The sequence below is a fragment of the Podarcis pityusensis genome (assembly GCF_964106645.2).
Source record: "Podarcis pityusensis genome assembly, chromosome: 2".
Lineage (NCBI taxonomy): Eukaryota > Metazoa > Chordata > Lepidosauria > Squamata > Lacertidae > Podarcis > Podarcis pityusensis.
Window position 1 is genome coordinate 97,380,533 of NC_138029.1, and position 16,404 is coordinate 97,396,936.

Genomic DNA, 16,404 nt, shown 5'->3' on the forward strand with positions numbered 1-16,404 from the left:
GGATAATTTTGGAATAGCAGGGGAAGTGGTGTGGGGCAGAGGCTGCAGGAGAAATGAGGGAATCAGAAAAGAATATCCTGCCCTCTTCCCTTGTTTTGCTGACCAAAATCTCTGTGGAGTTAAAAAGACTTCCATCAGCATGAGGGAATACAATCCAATGCTTTTAGCTACTAATTTAATTTATTTTTTTTTTAAAAAATGACATGCCTTCTTTATGAAAATATAAACTCAGAATTTCTTATAGCAAAAAATTCCTATCAAAACACATGAATTGTAAAAATACATTAAAACTACTAAAATCCATTACATGCCATAAAACTGAGAGTAGGATAAAACAATTCTGGCGTAAAACCAGGACAAACATTGATGTTTCCCACGAAGGGGGGCAATTCATGCTTCCCAGATTACTGCAAAGTAACAAATCTAGTGTTCTTAACTACACTGCACTTTAAAACAAAACAAAACAAAACCCTACAAAAATTCTGTGTTTTGCATAAAACCAATAAAAATAAAACAACGAACAACATTCAGTAAAGATTCCTAAGAACAAAGAGGAAAATGAGGCACATTCAAAACACTACCTTATATCACAAATTAAACTGAGTGATGTACAAAACAAGAATTAAGAATCAGAGTTCAGGAAAGCTTGGGTAGACGTAACTAACATCTTTTTTTTTTTAAGGGGGCACTTAATGGTCATTATTGTCTCCACCTCACTAATTACTCAAGGGAGGGCATTCCAAAGGGTAGGAGCTGTCACAGTGAATGCCCTCTTCCACTCTGACATAAAGTGAAGATCCACTGGACATGAAATGGCCAGCCAGATATCTTCAGAAAATCTTGAAGGTCAGCTTGGTCTGTACTGGGGAGGCGGTCTGCTAGGTATGCTGGTCCCAAGTTGTTTGGGGCTTCAAATAACACAAAACTTGGACACTAATAGGCAGCTAGTGTTGATCTTTCAAACTGGTGTACCAGACCATGGCTGTAGTACAGATGGAAGAGGTCTCATGCCGATGCCAACTGAGCATGGGCTAGATCACATGACTGTACCCACCATGTGGTAGTGGGTAGTGAGGACAGTAAAGAAAACATACCCTGCTGCCTCCATTGCATCCTCTCGCTGCCAGCTATAATAGCAGGTGACCCTCTGTTACTCCCAAAGAACCTCTGTAGTCTTTTGGCAAAGTACTTAGAGGATCAAGTCATTTGCTAATGGACCAAATTTGACAAGGTGAGGGGTATTAAATACCACTGGGGACAAAATCATGGCCTGCACTCAGGAATAGCTGGTGGGGGGCACTGGGTGCCACACCACGGGGAGCGGCACTTAACTGCAGGGCCTGCAGCACGCCCAAGCCATGAGTCTCTCCTGGGAGTAACGCGGTGGCTTGGGCACCTGCAGATACTGATCCTGCAGTATCAAACACTTCTGGGAAATTTGAATCGGCAGGGCCACACTCCCCATACCTCTCATAAGAACAACTTGCTTGATCAGGCTGATGGCCCATCTAGTCCAGAGTCCTGTTCTCACTGTAGCCAACCAGATGCCTGTGGGAAGCCTGCAAACTGGACATGAGCGCAACAGCCCTCCCATCTCCTGTGGGTTTTCAGCATCTGGTATTCAGAAGTATTACTGCCTCCAACTGTGGAGAAAGAGCGTAGCCATCAATAGGCTTCTCCTCCATGAATTTGTCTAATCCTCTTTCAAAGCCACCTGAGTTTGTGTCTCCGACTTCCCCCTATGAGTGTGAGTTACATAGTTTAACTATGTGCTGCGTGAATAAGTGCTTTCTTTAATATCTCCCTAAGAAGGTCATTCACCAGGGCAACCAAGGCCAATTGTCATGGTCTGGTCTATGGGCAATCAAAGTCCCGGCTGAGGACGTTGGGGCCGGGGGCAAGATGGCAGGGTGGGAGCAGGAACAAGAGTCCAGAAGCCAGGAGTCAGGAAGTCAAGAGTCCGAGGGTCAGAGAGCCAGGAGTCAAGAAGCCAGGGGTCCAAGGGCAGGAAGCAAGCAGTCATGAAGTCAAGGGTCCGGGGATCAAGAAGCTGGAAGCCAAATGCAGGAAGCGTGTTGCTGTGGCAAAGAGCTGAAGGGAAATGCTGACCTTATATCCCTTCCCGGCTCTTGCCACCAGGTGCTGTGAGTTACCAATCGGCCTCTCCTGTGCGGCCACGCCTTGCCTCTTCAGAACAAACTTAGGAATGCCCCAGTCCTGCAAAGTCCTACTTGTCACAGGACTTGGCTCCTGCACGCACTCCTGACACCAATTGTGTCCCTAGAGGAGTCCTGAACCCCAACTGGGATAGGTCAAGATAGTCAGTTTCTCCCAAGAAGCTGAACCACCACTGCATGATAACGCAGACTGGCCAGGAGCCTGAGAAGTGTCCCCTCATCTCCATCGCTCTATTTCTTTTACAGTCCACTAGTACTGAAATGGCAATTGTTAATCGTATCATGGCTCGCAAGTGAATGTTATGCCTCACCTCTATATCCCCCTGAAGCACTTTAGCTTGGCAAGTGGCTATCTTGACATGAGGTAGAAGTTCAGTGTCATTTTTTTGTGAGAAAGTGTAGGCAGCTCGGCTTGAAACCAGCCTGCGTTCCTGTCATCACACAGTGGGTGTTTTGTCAGTGTGAATTAAGGCAATCGTTTTTTTGAAGCTACACTTCATTCATATGCTTAAGTTGCAGAAGGTATGTCAGGTGGGCACAGGGAAGTCAGTGAGACCCTAGGTGTTGCAGTGGGGAAGAGAGAAAGAGAGGAGCGGCATGATATAAAAAGAAAAAAAAAATTAAACCACACTCAAGAGTGTCCCTCAGCTACGTTCTGCAATGGGAACTGACATGCATACGGTTATGGTTGGAGAAATTTGTAAAGTGTTTGTCCCAGCCGGGGCTCCCAAACAGAATGCCAGCTGGCTTTAAGTGAAAAATTAGGCCTTTATTAGTACAAACGTACATAGGATCAGCCCCTAAAAGTCATAGGGAGGCTTTTATGCATGCCCAATTACTAGGTGATGACCGCTTAACCAGACAATTACTGCAATCCTTCCCATCACAAGAACACACTTACAACACACTGTTGTTGCTCTTTGGCTCTTCAGACTAGCCCACCCCAACCTTCTTATTGAATACATGAAACCATCTTTCCGTGTCTTTTATCTTTGTCTTCTGAGTAATTGCTCTGTGTATTAGTGGTCTGTCAATGTCTGCTTTCGGTTATCTGTGCTGATATTTTTGTTTTCGTCCGTGCTCTAGGACTTATGGTGGATCTAGACACAGGAAAAACATACACTATGACTAAGTCAGAAATTAGATCATTATAATGAAAGAAAGAAAAAATCGCCATTGAAAACAGCCTTTTAAAATTTCCTGCTCTCTGGTGCCATCTGGTGTTGCATGTTTATAGTGCATTCAAATTGCTTTTTCTTTACTAACGTAGCTGAGTCCTTAGTGTCATTACTATGCTTGGCCGATCTCCTAGTGTTTCGTTCTCCATACATCCCATTCCTTTCAGTTGTACTAGGAACTGCAAGAGAACACAGGCTTGCACACCCACTTCAAAACAGCTTGTTTGTTTTGATAGGAAAGCTCATGCGCAGATTTCAAACTGCAAAGCTCTAACTGCACAAAATGGATTCAGGGATGAATTAAAATGGGGAGATTCTTCTACGTTACCGTTTTCCTGTTTCAACCTTGCTGCAATTCTTACTGCCACTATTTACAGGAACTCCATTGGGACACAGGAGACAGATCTCTGGAGATTTACTAAAGTATATGCTGTCCTTTAAATAAGAAAAGAAGGTTTTTCAAGTGAAATAAATAAATTAAGGTCTTATGTATATAATAAAGGTTCATAAATGTATCAAGCAAACACATACATAGCTATATAGGCCATATGTTTGAAGCTGCACAGGAGAGGAGCCATGGAGCCATTTTTACTCTCAGGCTGACCAGGTGTTTTCTCTGCAAGGTCAAATGGAGGAGCCTCCCCATTGTCTTCTCCTTCACAAATTCTGTCTTAAGGTTCCAGTTACAGATAGGTAGCCGTGTTGGTCTGCCATAGTCAAAATAAAAAAATCCTTCCAGTAGCACCTTTAAGACCAACTAAGTTAGTTCTTGGTATGAGCTTTCGTGTGCAAGCACACTTCTTCAGATACACATCTGAAGAAGTGTGCTTGCACACGAAAGCTCATACCAAGAACTAACTTAGTTGGTCTTAAAGGTGCTACTGGAAGGATTTTTTTATTCTGTCTTAAGGGTATGTCTGTGTATGAATAGGGCCTGTGAGTTGGCTCAGGAACTAAGTACTTATCATTACAAAAGACTGGCCAGGCTCCCCAGGGTATCAATCCAGTAAACATTAACAGGTAACTTGCCAGACAGTAGGTGAACAACCCACTCAGATTTCTGCTTTAGCCCGCTCTTTCTCTGATGTAGGTATGATATATCTGGGGTGGTGGTCCTGAGCTACACCCCTTCTGTGATGTAGGTATGATGTTTCTGGGGGTGGTCTTAGACTCCAAGGTGGGCAATTTAAAATGTCTATACAGTGGTACCTCTGGTTACGTACTTAATTCGTTCCGGAGGTCTGTTCTTAACCTGAAACTGTTCTTAACCTGAAGCATCACTTTAGCTAATGGGGCCTCCTGCTGCCTCTGCGCTGCCGCTGCACGATTTCTGTTCTCATCCTGAAGCAAAGTTCTTAACCTGAGGTAACATTTCTGGGTTCGTGGAGTCTGTAACCTGAAGCATCTGTAACCTGAAGCGTCTGTAACCTGAGGTACCACTATATAAGGGCGGACACACCTTGGTTCTGGGTCCTCGTCCTTCTCCTGCGTGTGAAGGGGACACCCTGTTACAACAGTTCAATAAAGATCAGGCTTACAAGTTGCTTTGCTTCTCAATATTCTCTGGTTGGCCTCTGTTTTTTCCTCCTACCGATGGAGAACCAACAAAGGACTCTATAAGGGCTCTTGTGTCCCCCATAAGGGAATAAGGGCAGATTTTCGTTTATTACACAAGAAAGCAATGACTTGAAGCCTTGGTTTCAGATTCCACCATTATCCTAAGAGAGAGTTAGAAATGAATTATCATTGTGGATCCATAAATATCACAACACAAACCCTTCATCTGAAACAACAACAACAACAACAATGTTGCCGGTTTGTAGGGGGAAAGGTGCCCCTTTAGCAGTGGCGTCCTGAGCAAATCAGATCCAGGAGGGCTTGCAATGTTCCTAGGACAACATTTGTGTCCTAGATGACCAATGGAGATGACTTTATATTATTACATTTCTCCTCTGGCCTCCTTTGATCCTCACAACAACCCTGTGAGGTAGGTTGGTATGAAAGACAGACAACCCCAAGGTCACCTAGTGAGGCTGAGAGGGGATTTGAACCCTGTAACCCACGAGTCCCAAACGTTTTGGGCCTTGGACACATTTAGAAATCTAAGAAACGGTTGTGGGTGACCTTGGGCCAGTCACTGCCTCTCAGCCTAACCTACCTCTCAGGGTTGTTGTGGGGATTAAATGAGGAAAGGGGAAACGATGTGTGTGGCCCCTGAAGCTCCTTGGATAAAAAGTGGGGCGCAAATGCAAGGTTGCCATATTTCAAAAAAGTAAAGTTTCTATCACCTGTAAAGTTGTTTTTTTAGAAAACCTCCCCCCCCCCCAAAACTGACACACATATAGATATAGCTATACAGTGGTACCTCAGGTTACATACGCTTCAGGTTACAGACTCTGCTAACCCAGAAATAGTGCTTCAGGTTAAGAACTTTGCTTCAGGATGAGAACAGAAATCGTGCTTCGGTGGCACGGCAGCAGCAGGAGGCCCCATTAGCTAAAGTGGTGCTTCAGGTTAGGAACAGTTTCCGGTTAAGTATGGACCTCCGGAACGAATTAAGTACTTAACCCGAGGTACCACTGTAGATCGATATATAGATATAAAATAGGTCTAAATGGTGATGGCCCCCACCAACTGTTACCATTGGCTGCTAATGACCTATGATGTCATAAAGGAATGGAAGTTCAGTGGATATGAAGGGAGATGCTTTTTTCCAGTAAAAAAAGCCAGGTCCATGGTTGAGATATCCCACTCACTCTCTGTTTGCCTTCCAAGAATATCTGAGAACTACTAGGTTTTCCAGACACCACCTGCAGAAGGTAATCTAAGCCTACTTTAATCTTTTGTAAATTTATTGTCTGCTCAAAGCTTTGTTATCATAGTTAGTTGATAGGTTACTGTCCCTTTAAGTAAAAGCCCAGTAGAAACCTGGGGGAGAGGAAGGAAGTGCAGACTTCTGGGAATGCTGAGTCATGTTTTAGGCCTCTCTCAAGCTGCAGGAATAATTCTGCATGGAAATAAAGTTAAGTTTTTCTTCCTTGGTTGGGGTGTAAAAAAGAAAGCAATGAAGAGAACTGTAGAGTTTCAGCAAGGTGAGGACAATTTTTTAATTTTGTTCATTTGAAAACCTTTCCAACCTACTTAATATTTAGAAACCTCTAAGAAGTATGCAGACAAGCAACATAAAAACAGAATAAAACTGCATCATAAAAACAGAGTTATAAAAACCAGGAAAGCAGAATTATAAAAACTGATAAAAATTATCTTATCAAGATATTCATAAATTAATAATCAAATGATACCTTGCACCTGCAGGAGTGAATAAAATCTATCCTAATGCAAGTTGCCATTGCACCGTTATGTCTCTGCTGTTGTTTAAAACAGGTAACCGAATTGATCAGCAGCACAGTCTGAAACAAACAGCATTTTTGGTAGTACATTCATTTTCACTACTGAGATTCTACTCATCAGGTATAAGTTCATTCTTCTCCATCTCTGTAAGTCTACTATAACCACATTTCATATTTTCACAGTCATTTTGAAATAACATTGCATTTTTATTCATCAACCAAACCCCCAGATATATAACCTTCTTTTCAACTTTCAACCCTGTGAGACAGATCCTGTAATGTACCTTTGGATTTTTTATCCATGTTTTTGATCCTGCCACCACTCTAGCAAGCAACTTACCCCCAAAAGGGGCATTTGTGAGCAAGCAGTAGTTGTTCCTCCTTTCCCTCCCTGGTCCCCTTCCTATTTTCCTTTTGCTCTCACCCAACAGAACACAATGGGCAATGGTTGTGACAGTATCAAACTGAACATTTCCATGATTTTGTACACGATGGAAACCTCTTTTCCTTGGGTATGCTGTCTGTCATTCAATGGAGTTAGACCCACCCCCGAGTTCTTTGATGAGCCACACTGAAATAACTGCTTCACCTTTTTCTCCCATGCAGACCACATGGATGCTACCATGTGAAGGAAGCAAATTGGCAGGTGGAAGAAGGTGATCATCTGGCATCAGAATGCTGTGGAGCAGAAGAGAAGGCAAGTTTGCTTGCAAAAGCCAGTGGATTTGCAGAGTGGGTGGCGAGTTTGTGGTCTGAAGGTGGCTGATATCCATGGCAGAAGCTGGCTGATGTCCAATGACTGACCAACCAGAAACGGGCGAGTAGCCGGAAGGTGGCTTATGTTTGATAGTGGACCAAGCAGAAGCTGGCAGATGTAGGTGGATGGATGCTGGTGGAATTCACATTCGGAAGCTTTTGGACCAGATGGCTTTGGTAGCACTTTTTGTATAGCTTTGCAGTAGCACCATATTTAACTTTGCTGTTTAATGTTGTTTGGAGGGGTGGAGCCCTCCCAAACATTTGGTCCCCATTGAAAATAATTGTTTTACCTAAACCAGGTAGAGATCCTAAGGAAGTGGGATCTTACAGATGGATCACCCTGTTCAACCAACTTTTTTTTACATCAGTCATGGCTTCCAGCAGGGTGATCCATACAATTGTCAATTCAGACCAAACCAGATTTATCCCAGGCAGACACAATGCAGATCACACATGCAGGTTAGTCAATATAATATATGACAGTAATTAGGAAGAAGAATCCCAGCCCTTTGGCACTGGTGTCACTGGACATTTACAAGGCCTTTGACTTTTTAGAATGGAGGTACTTTTTAAAGTCTTAGAACACTATCAGATGGGCAACGCATTCATGACTACTATCAGAGTCCTCTGTGCCTCTCACCAGGCCACTGTTGGCACAAATGCTGTGAATTTGAACTCTGTTCATATTGGCAAGTGAGCAAAACAAGGTTGTCCCCTGTCCACATTGCTCTTTGCTGTTTCTCTGGAACCATTAGCAGTTTCATTACTCATGTATCAAGGGCCATCGGGGAAAGGTTGAATAGCATTTATTAAACTTTTATGCTGATGACATGATGTATATGTTACCTAACCCTCAGGAAGCCCTACCAATATTCAAATTAGAATTGGGGAAATTAAAAATAAAATACTGGGTCTTAGAACTAATCTTAAGAAGTTGCTGATAACTTGTTATAACATAGGTCTGATGGAAGAAATCAAGCTTAAACAAATGACTCGAGCTAAGTTTTATTATCGTCAGATCCAATAAGAAATGGGTTGACGTGGAAGGTGAAATGATACCAGACACAAAAATATGGGTGCTTCCTTTTATTAGGCTCTCCAAAACAACTTTAGATACAATGCATAGCCTATACACATTGAATATGCTATAGGTATGGAAAAGGTGGCAGCGCTGTCAGTCTCCGTTATACTTGCCTCTAATGCCACAGTTTTCACCCTCAAGTCCAGGATTCAGCCTTGCGTAGTACAATCCTTTCATGGGAGGGGGGCAGGGAAACGCCATTTACAGTCCATGATTTCCATGTTAATGACAAACTGTTATCCAAAGAACAACTTAAAATAAATACAGGAGATCCAGGCCTATCCTGGTTACAAGAAAGAGGTATTTACAGAAATTGCACAAATTTTAAAGTCTGAAAATCAGGCAACCCCACAACTTGCATTAAAAAATGTGTGGGATAACAATCTGAAACAGTTTTCTTTAATACAGTTATTAACTTCATGGCTGGCAGTTGCAATACTACCTATAGCACAAAAATGGAAGACTTAACATGAATTTCCTCCTGCATTGTGGTGCAAAATTATTTGGTCTCTTGCTGAAAAATTTAACTTTCAACATTTGGTGTAATCAGAGGCAAAGAACCTGTGGAACATGTACATGTGATTTGGTCGGACTTTATATCTTATGTTCCAACTGACAACTTACAAGACTTCTTACCTGCACCTAAAAAAGAAATATGTATTTCCTGATTAGCATATATGTATAAATTGAATTACGGTTGTACTTACCCATTTTATGTATGTATCTCTTCAACAACTTTCTGGGTTGGACTTAACTGTTCTTTGTTCTTCTGTAAAGAAAAAGAAAATGTTAGTTTTGTGAAATGCAATAAAAAAATATAAAAAGAAGCAGGTAGATGTTGCATGGCTGAAGTTGGGTGATTTTTGTAGATGTAAGCCAGTGGAGGTTCTCCCCTGAAGCTGTGAACTGATGAACTGGGTGTTTGCTCTTGCATGTTACTCTGCTGATGTCACCTTGAAGCTCTAAAAGGGGATTAAACAAATTCATGGTGTATATAGCTATCAGTGGCTACTACTCACAGGATCAAAGGTATTACGCCTTTGCATTGGGCAACAGCGTTGAGAGGGTGGTATTGTGATCACATCCTGCTTGTGAGCTTTCCAGAGGCATCTGGTTGCTCAATGAGAACAGGATGTTCTTAAGACAATTTCTTACAGAAAGCTTAAATAAATGGTAGGCTGATGGCTCTTCCTTACCATGTCTCCAGAGTTGTATAGAATAACTAGGAACTCTATCCTGCTCATGTTGCTCACCAACCCTGCCTACAGCTCCACCTCCCGGGGGGGGGGACAGCCCAGACGGCCCCCTACACTTTGCCAACCTTCTCCTAACCCATTAGACGGGGGAACGGAACGAGATGACCTAATTGTGATGTCACATGACTGGCAGAAAGTTATGCGGGTGGAGAAAGTAGGCAGGAAGTTCTGTTTTCCCCCCTCTCATAATCCTAGAACCTGGGGTTATTCAATGAAGCTGAATGCTGGGAGCAGAAGGAAGTATTTATTCACACAGTGTGTAGTTTAACTATGGAATTTGTTATCAGAGAATGTGGCAATTGCAATTTGCCATCAACCTGGATGGCTTTGAAAGGGAATCAGATAAATTCATGGAAGATAAGGCTACTGTCCGTATGACAAACAACTTGTGGGCCCTGTGTGATTTGAGTAATAAGAAAATGCTTCCAAGGACATTTCCCTGGTGTACTTCAATATCGCTGAATCACATGGGTAATGCTTCATACAAGTGAGTTTTCATGTGAATCAAGAACCCACCTAGTTTGACTTTTAAGCAGCAGCGTACAAGTTGCCCATGAATTGCGTCTCTATGGTTATGCCAGCTTTGGTTTGGATTTCATAAGACTTTACTCTTCATCCGATTTCTTAAAGGATTACCCAAATCTCTCTAGAATCCTGTTTTGTTTTTTTCATCCCAGCTACCTGATTCCTACAACTATTTCCTTATATATTTGAGCAGGGAGTGCCTGGGAACCTGCCTTAACTGCCTTAAACCACAGCACGGACTACTACAGCAACAAGCTAATGAGCTTGTGGAGATACAATGACTGAATAAGCTCCTTAGTCCATTTATAAGTAGCTTGCAGCATTTAGAAGCTCTGTTACTTCTTTGCTCTAAATCTATTATTCCTCTCAAGTTAAAAAAAAATCCCCTTCCGTGAGAGGCAAGCATTTTGTGGCTTGCAGTTAATTGCTGTTGGCATCTGTCTGTCTCGAGATAATGGAGTGTGCCTCTGGGGGTGAAGTCAAACTGCTGCGTTGTCAGCAGTGACCTTGCAAGGGTGAAAGCCTTGGCAGTCAGTGTGTATAGAGGTCCTGGGCTGTCCAGAAGACAGGACCTCCCTCTCGACCTTGCTGATGTGCTCCAAAGGAAAGCAGAGCAATATGTTTGGCACCAGCTTGGCTGCAGGATTTGCTGGAAGGAGACGTACAAGGTGCCATCCAGCCGTCTTAGCAACTCCTCTGGATTTGTGTAGGGTTTAGTCCTTGGCTTTTTATTTTCCTGAAGATACCCCACAAGGCAGCAGAGGTTTAGGATCAGCTTTCCTTCTAGATGGGCTACCTACCTGGGTTGCCAAGCCCCATCTGCCGCTCACCTCCCTCTACAGCACATTCAGAAACCGCCTTCTTGACCACTGGACCAACTATTGGTCTCATCTGTGTGATCCACCAGAGTCTGTCTTCACATGCAGAGGAGAGGCTGTCCCTAACTCACCAAGGGTTTGAGACTCATCGGTTACCCTTGCCTCTTTAGCCAATTGAAGCAGTTTCCTAGGGTGTGGCTGCTGTCACATGCTGACAGCTTCTAGGAGCCACTGGGGAGAGCTGGGTAGTGGGCAAACTACCCCAGAAGGAGCATGAACTGTCCCCCACCAAAGGTACTATCCCTCCCGACACCCCAGCAATTAATTAGGTGCCCAATATAGTTACATGGATGCAGGTGGCGCTGTGGTTTAAACCACTGAGCCTCTTGGGCTTGCCAATCGGAAGGTCGGCAGTTCGAATCCCCGTGAGGATTTGAGCCTGCTGATTTTTTGGGGAATGAGGTTTCGTAAAGTAAATGCCAGTGTCAGAGGTAGTTTAGTATTCTGAAATCTAATTTATCTACAATGGTCTGCATATGGTTGCCTCAATAAGTATGCAGCCTTGGTGGAAGCACAAGCAAACCAGGAAAGTTGTTTGGTTCCATTCATAAAAAACCATTGAAGCTCCCTCTAATGGCCAGATTATATAATAAATTTTTACAGTATAGTGTTCTGAATTTGCTTTGCTTAGTGGCTCACCAAGGGAGATCTTGTGCCTAGGTTTGTCCCTAGATTAAGCTTTGGGTTAGGCATACCAGAGCAGTTCATGTTGGACAGTGTTGTGGTGCCATGGATTGGAGTGGCCTGAACATTATTTGGGGCCCAGAGTTGCTGAAATCTTGAGGGGTTTTTTTATATACAGGCTGCATCTAAATCCATTTCTGTCTGATTCTTGATGCCATGTAGAGTAAATCCTATTCATGTTGAAACAGAAATAAGTCTCAGTGTTCAAACTCCCGAGTATGATTGCAGCCCAAATAATTGATTTCATTGAGCATAAGCATTGCTAATGTGTGTAGGATGGATCTTAAATAAGAAAGCAGAAACTATTCAGTAAGGAACTAGGAACCAGAAATAAGAACTAGGATCTACCGAAAGAGCCTTATCCCTGACTAGCTGAAGCAGAAAATGGAGAAATAGCTTGACTTGGTTAAAAAAACCAAAGAGTTATCTGAGCTCCTAAACTTTATCTTTCTCCACAATGCCATAATAGATGTGCCTCAGTTTTATACCAGTTCGGTATAATCTAACCTCTTTCTCAGACTAAACATCTTTAGTCTACTAAAACGGACACACATTTTAGAATTTGAGTGTATATGGTAATAAAAATCAAGGAAGAAACCCAGAGGTTAGATGCTTAATAGGTCAAATTTAACAGGGAAAAAATGTATCTTGCAGCTCACTTCGGATGCAGCGTAGTTATCTATTTACCTCTGAATACCTGATGTCTAGGTCCAGTACAGAGCCTGGAATAGACTTTTTTTGGAACTAAATGGATTTTGCAAGTGGCCATGTGGGTTACTCATTAATAGCTAAATCAAAGTCTCCAAAGCTCTAAGCCAGGGTTCTGGAATATTAAGCTTGATGGGAAGGGGATCTAAGTCAATTCACTGCTGTAGGCATTTGTTTGCCATTGAAAAAGTCACTATGGATTTGGAAGCCTCACTGTACAGTACTGCTAAATAATTGCTTTGAGGTACATAAAACTCCATTACATAGTTATTGGAGCTAGAAAGGGCTTCAGATTGGCTCGCTCTTGAGAGTCCAATGCACCCTGCACATTACATAACTCTGTTCACCTTTTGTAATAATAGGTTGGGGATATTAGCAGGGCTAAGGTTATGTAAGAGATGTTATTATTAATGAACTCCTACAATTAGAATGCACAAAGAACCTATTTCATAGCACAGCAAGCACCCTACAGTAAAACTCATTCTGTTTCCATGACAACTAGTACTGGAAAAACTCAGGTATGTAATTTTTCCTAGATGGGAAGGCCCTCACCAAAACAAACACTGGCATGCACACACACATACAATACATACGTACGTACACACTCATGTACTTTTTCGTCTTCGTCATAATAATGGTTGTAATCTTCAGCATAAGGCATATTGGTTTACAATATCACTCTTAGGCTCTTCTTTTGTTCTGGCTTTGCTTTTGACTGATCGCTTGTTTCCACAAGTCCATATGTACGAATGTCTTTCCACTACACTGCTGGTGCAGTCAATGAGCCATGCATCGTCTCTAGCAGTAATTAATGTTTCAGGTTCCTGCCCTCCCAAAACATGGAAAATGTTGTATTGGGTCAGCTGTACCCATTGATGCCATATGGGCAGGGCTTTGTAGCAGAGGTCCCCAGTCTCAACAGAATGAACAGAAAGGCCCCCTAAACAGCAGGGCTGGGTTACCATGCAGTGGTACCTCAGGTTAAGTATTTAATTCGTTCCAGAGGTCCGTTCTTAACCTGAAACTGTTCTTAACCTGAAGCACCAACTTTAGCTAATGGGGCCTCCTGCTGCCGCCGGAGCATGATTTCTGTTCTCATCCTGAAGCAAAGTTCTTAACCTGAAGCACTATTTCTGGGTTAGTGGAGTCTGTAACCTGAAGCGTATGTAACCTGAGGTACCACTGTATTCTGAAGTAAGTGAAATATTACGTTCTGTCATCTAAAGCAGAGCTTTCCAAACTATGTGTTGTGACACATTAGTGTGTCAGCTGCAGTGTGTAGGTGCCTTATGTGAAAGGGGTTAGTTTAACTTCTGGTTTGCTAGTAAAACTGAATTACTGTGTCATGAAATGATGCGTATTTAAAAAGTGTGTCACTGGCATGAAAAGATTGGAAAGCTCTGGTCTAAGGATTGTGCAGGGTTGTAAGGCCATTCAGTCCAGAGTACAAAAAAGGGCGTATCTTCACCCACTGACTGTATTGGTTAAACAAGTCCTCCTCCCTCAACAGCTAATATCTCCCACAAGGTAGCCATGAAGCTCTCCATGCAGAAAGAAGCTCTGTTGGTGAATACCCTGTGATCCACTTCAGCCATTACTAATGTTAGCCAAACAACCAGTACTGTATGTCCCAGACGGCTATTCATTTTGACCTGTCTCAGAGGGTACATATACAATGATGGCATCAAGTGTTCTGTACATTGAAAGTACAACAGAAATCACAAATGAGAGTATTTCTTATTAGAGGTCACAACTAATTCTGGCCAGTCCAACCTCATAGCAAAAGAAAATGCCATAAATAGGACCACTATCCAAAACAAGCTTATAGAGTCTCCCTTATATACTACGGTCTAGTGTAGGTTAATAGGAGAGAATAGATCACAGAATAGTACCCTAAAAGAGCCACATATTGGAGGGGAAGGCTAAAACAACAACAAAAAGCAGACCACTTTGGGACAGCCCTTCCTTTCTTTTTTGCCATTCAAGTCAATTCTTTCCTTTTGCCCTTTCTGGGAATACAAAACCAATCTAGTTATTTTGACAGAGCACAATATAAAATTATACCTTTGCATGCCAGACAGCTATCATTGTCAAAGAACAAGGGTCTCACAGGCAGCACAGCAAAATGCAGAAATCAAGATTGTTCGTTGTGACCACAATCTTCTGCCTTCTATCTGAAAATGACTAATTTTTTAAAAAAACAGGCACGCGTAATGCCACTGCTGCTCAATATTTTATTCAGTTGGGAAGCAATTAAAATTCTCCATTTAAATGATGAGATTATTATTTTGTTTGTTTCCTCTTTCGTAAAATGCTTTGTCTCTTTTATACGCAGTCTGTGACCTTTTGCATTGATTCCCAGATATTGCATAAGGAAACATAGTTTTGTTGATGACTATTTGGAGAAGCAGTGTGCAGAAAATCGTTCAGACCACTCAATATCCTTTCAGCATCTTACATTATTCTTTGTTCCATTACCCAAGAGAGTTTCAGGCACATTGTGGCCTCACTGAAATGTGCATTCTCAGGTGCACAAGAGTTAGAACACGTGGGATCCTGTTGGCAGTACATATGTATGGCCAAAATCCACAAACTATGTGCAAAGTATTTTCATGGATAAAGCTAAAGGGATTATTCAACCAGGTGTAGTAAAAGTGAACTCTTACACCTGGAGGAAAGAGAGGCATGCCTCTTCCTACATGCTAGAGCAGCAAATTCAGCTTTTGACTGGCCCAACATCACAGCCAGGAAGCCAACAGAGAGGGCCCTGCCACTGAAAGAAGGAATGAGCTCAGTCTGGATTTGCCTTCATAGCTGTCTCGAACCTGCCTCCACCCCATTCCAATCAGCAGTGTCCACCTTAATGAATAGACATGAGTAACTATCTTCAAGACACTTTCTGAAGGCACTCAAACAGCAGTCTCTAACAGAACAAACACAAAAAAGATAAGACTGAACATTTTGTCTGGAAAACTGAGACACATCATTGCTAGGTACTGTACTGTTAGTGAAGTTAAAAGCTCTAGAGAAATACTATTTGCAGTTATTAGTGATTATTCATACATTAAGTAGGTACTAGAGACTGTCGGATCTTTAAAAAGTCTTGCTGTATCTCCTCTGGAGTAATTGCTGCAAAATCTGAAGAACATACAGTATGCATAAACTGTCTGATATTACAATGGCCCTATGCCGAAAGTAATAATCACATTTATGAATCTACTCTTCCTCTGTGGAACACACTAGCATTTCAGCCATGATAGTCCTGTGAGAGGTTAGGCTGAGCGAAAGTAACAAGCCCATACTTCAAAGTGAACTCTGGTCATTGCTCCACACTGGCTCTGTGTGATTATGTCAGTATATACCTGATGGTCAGGGACGTTTACAGAACAGCCAGAGGACTACTGTAGTAGAAGTTCAAACTTCTCATGTGTTCAGAAGTCCATGCATCACACAGAAAGGCTCACAGGAAGCATCCATGTGTAGCTTGTATCTTCAAAATGGAATCATAGTGCGCTGTCCAACCATTTGTGCTTGTTGCTAACTAATGAGGCCACTTCACAATCTGCAAGTGCAATTCATGCACAAAAGAAGCAGAACATGACACTGATTAAAACAAACCACGAATTCTTTATTACATTATGTGTAGAACTTGAATGTGCATGTGGGGAAGCAGAATCACGTCCAATGATTCTGCCTGTGAAAGAGCTTACATGTTTGAACAGGCATATCATTCATAGACTGGTAAAAGAGCCAGTGGAAAGTGTTAAGATGTGTCCAAAGAGGCTTCAAATTCCACCTCAGCCGACTG

At 42.4% G+C, this 16,404-nt stretch overlaps 1 long non-coding RNA gene across 4 annotated transcripts; it reads right to left on the bottom strand.

Annotated features, from left to right (window-relative positions):
* Window positions 1-2,787: 2,787 nt before the first annotated feature.
* LOC308471671 lies at window positions 2,788-16,098 on the bottom strand. 4 transcript variants are annotated; one of them, XR_013983053.1, is made up of 5 exons: window positions 9,799-9,831; window positions 9,253-9,314; window positions 6,658-6,765; window positions 3,684-3,790; window positions 2,788-3,277 (listed from the first exon to the last, which is right to left on the bottom strand). It is a non-coding gene; the product is annotated as an uncharacterized lncRNA (long non-coding RNA). The 4 variants fall into 4 exon arrangements; XR_013983055.1 differs by lacking the exon at window positions 2,788-3,277 and adding an exon at window positions 3,311-3,534; XR_013983054.1 differs by lacking the exons at window positions 2,788-3,277; window positions 9,799-9,831 and adding an exon at window positions 15,959-16,098 and having other exon boundaries at window positions 3,311-3,790.
* Window positions 16,099-16,404: the final 306 nt, after the last annotated feature.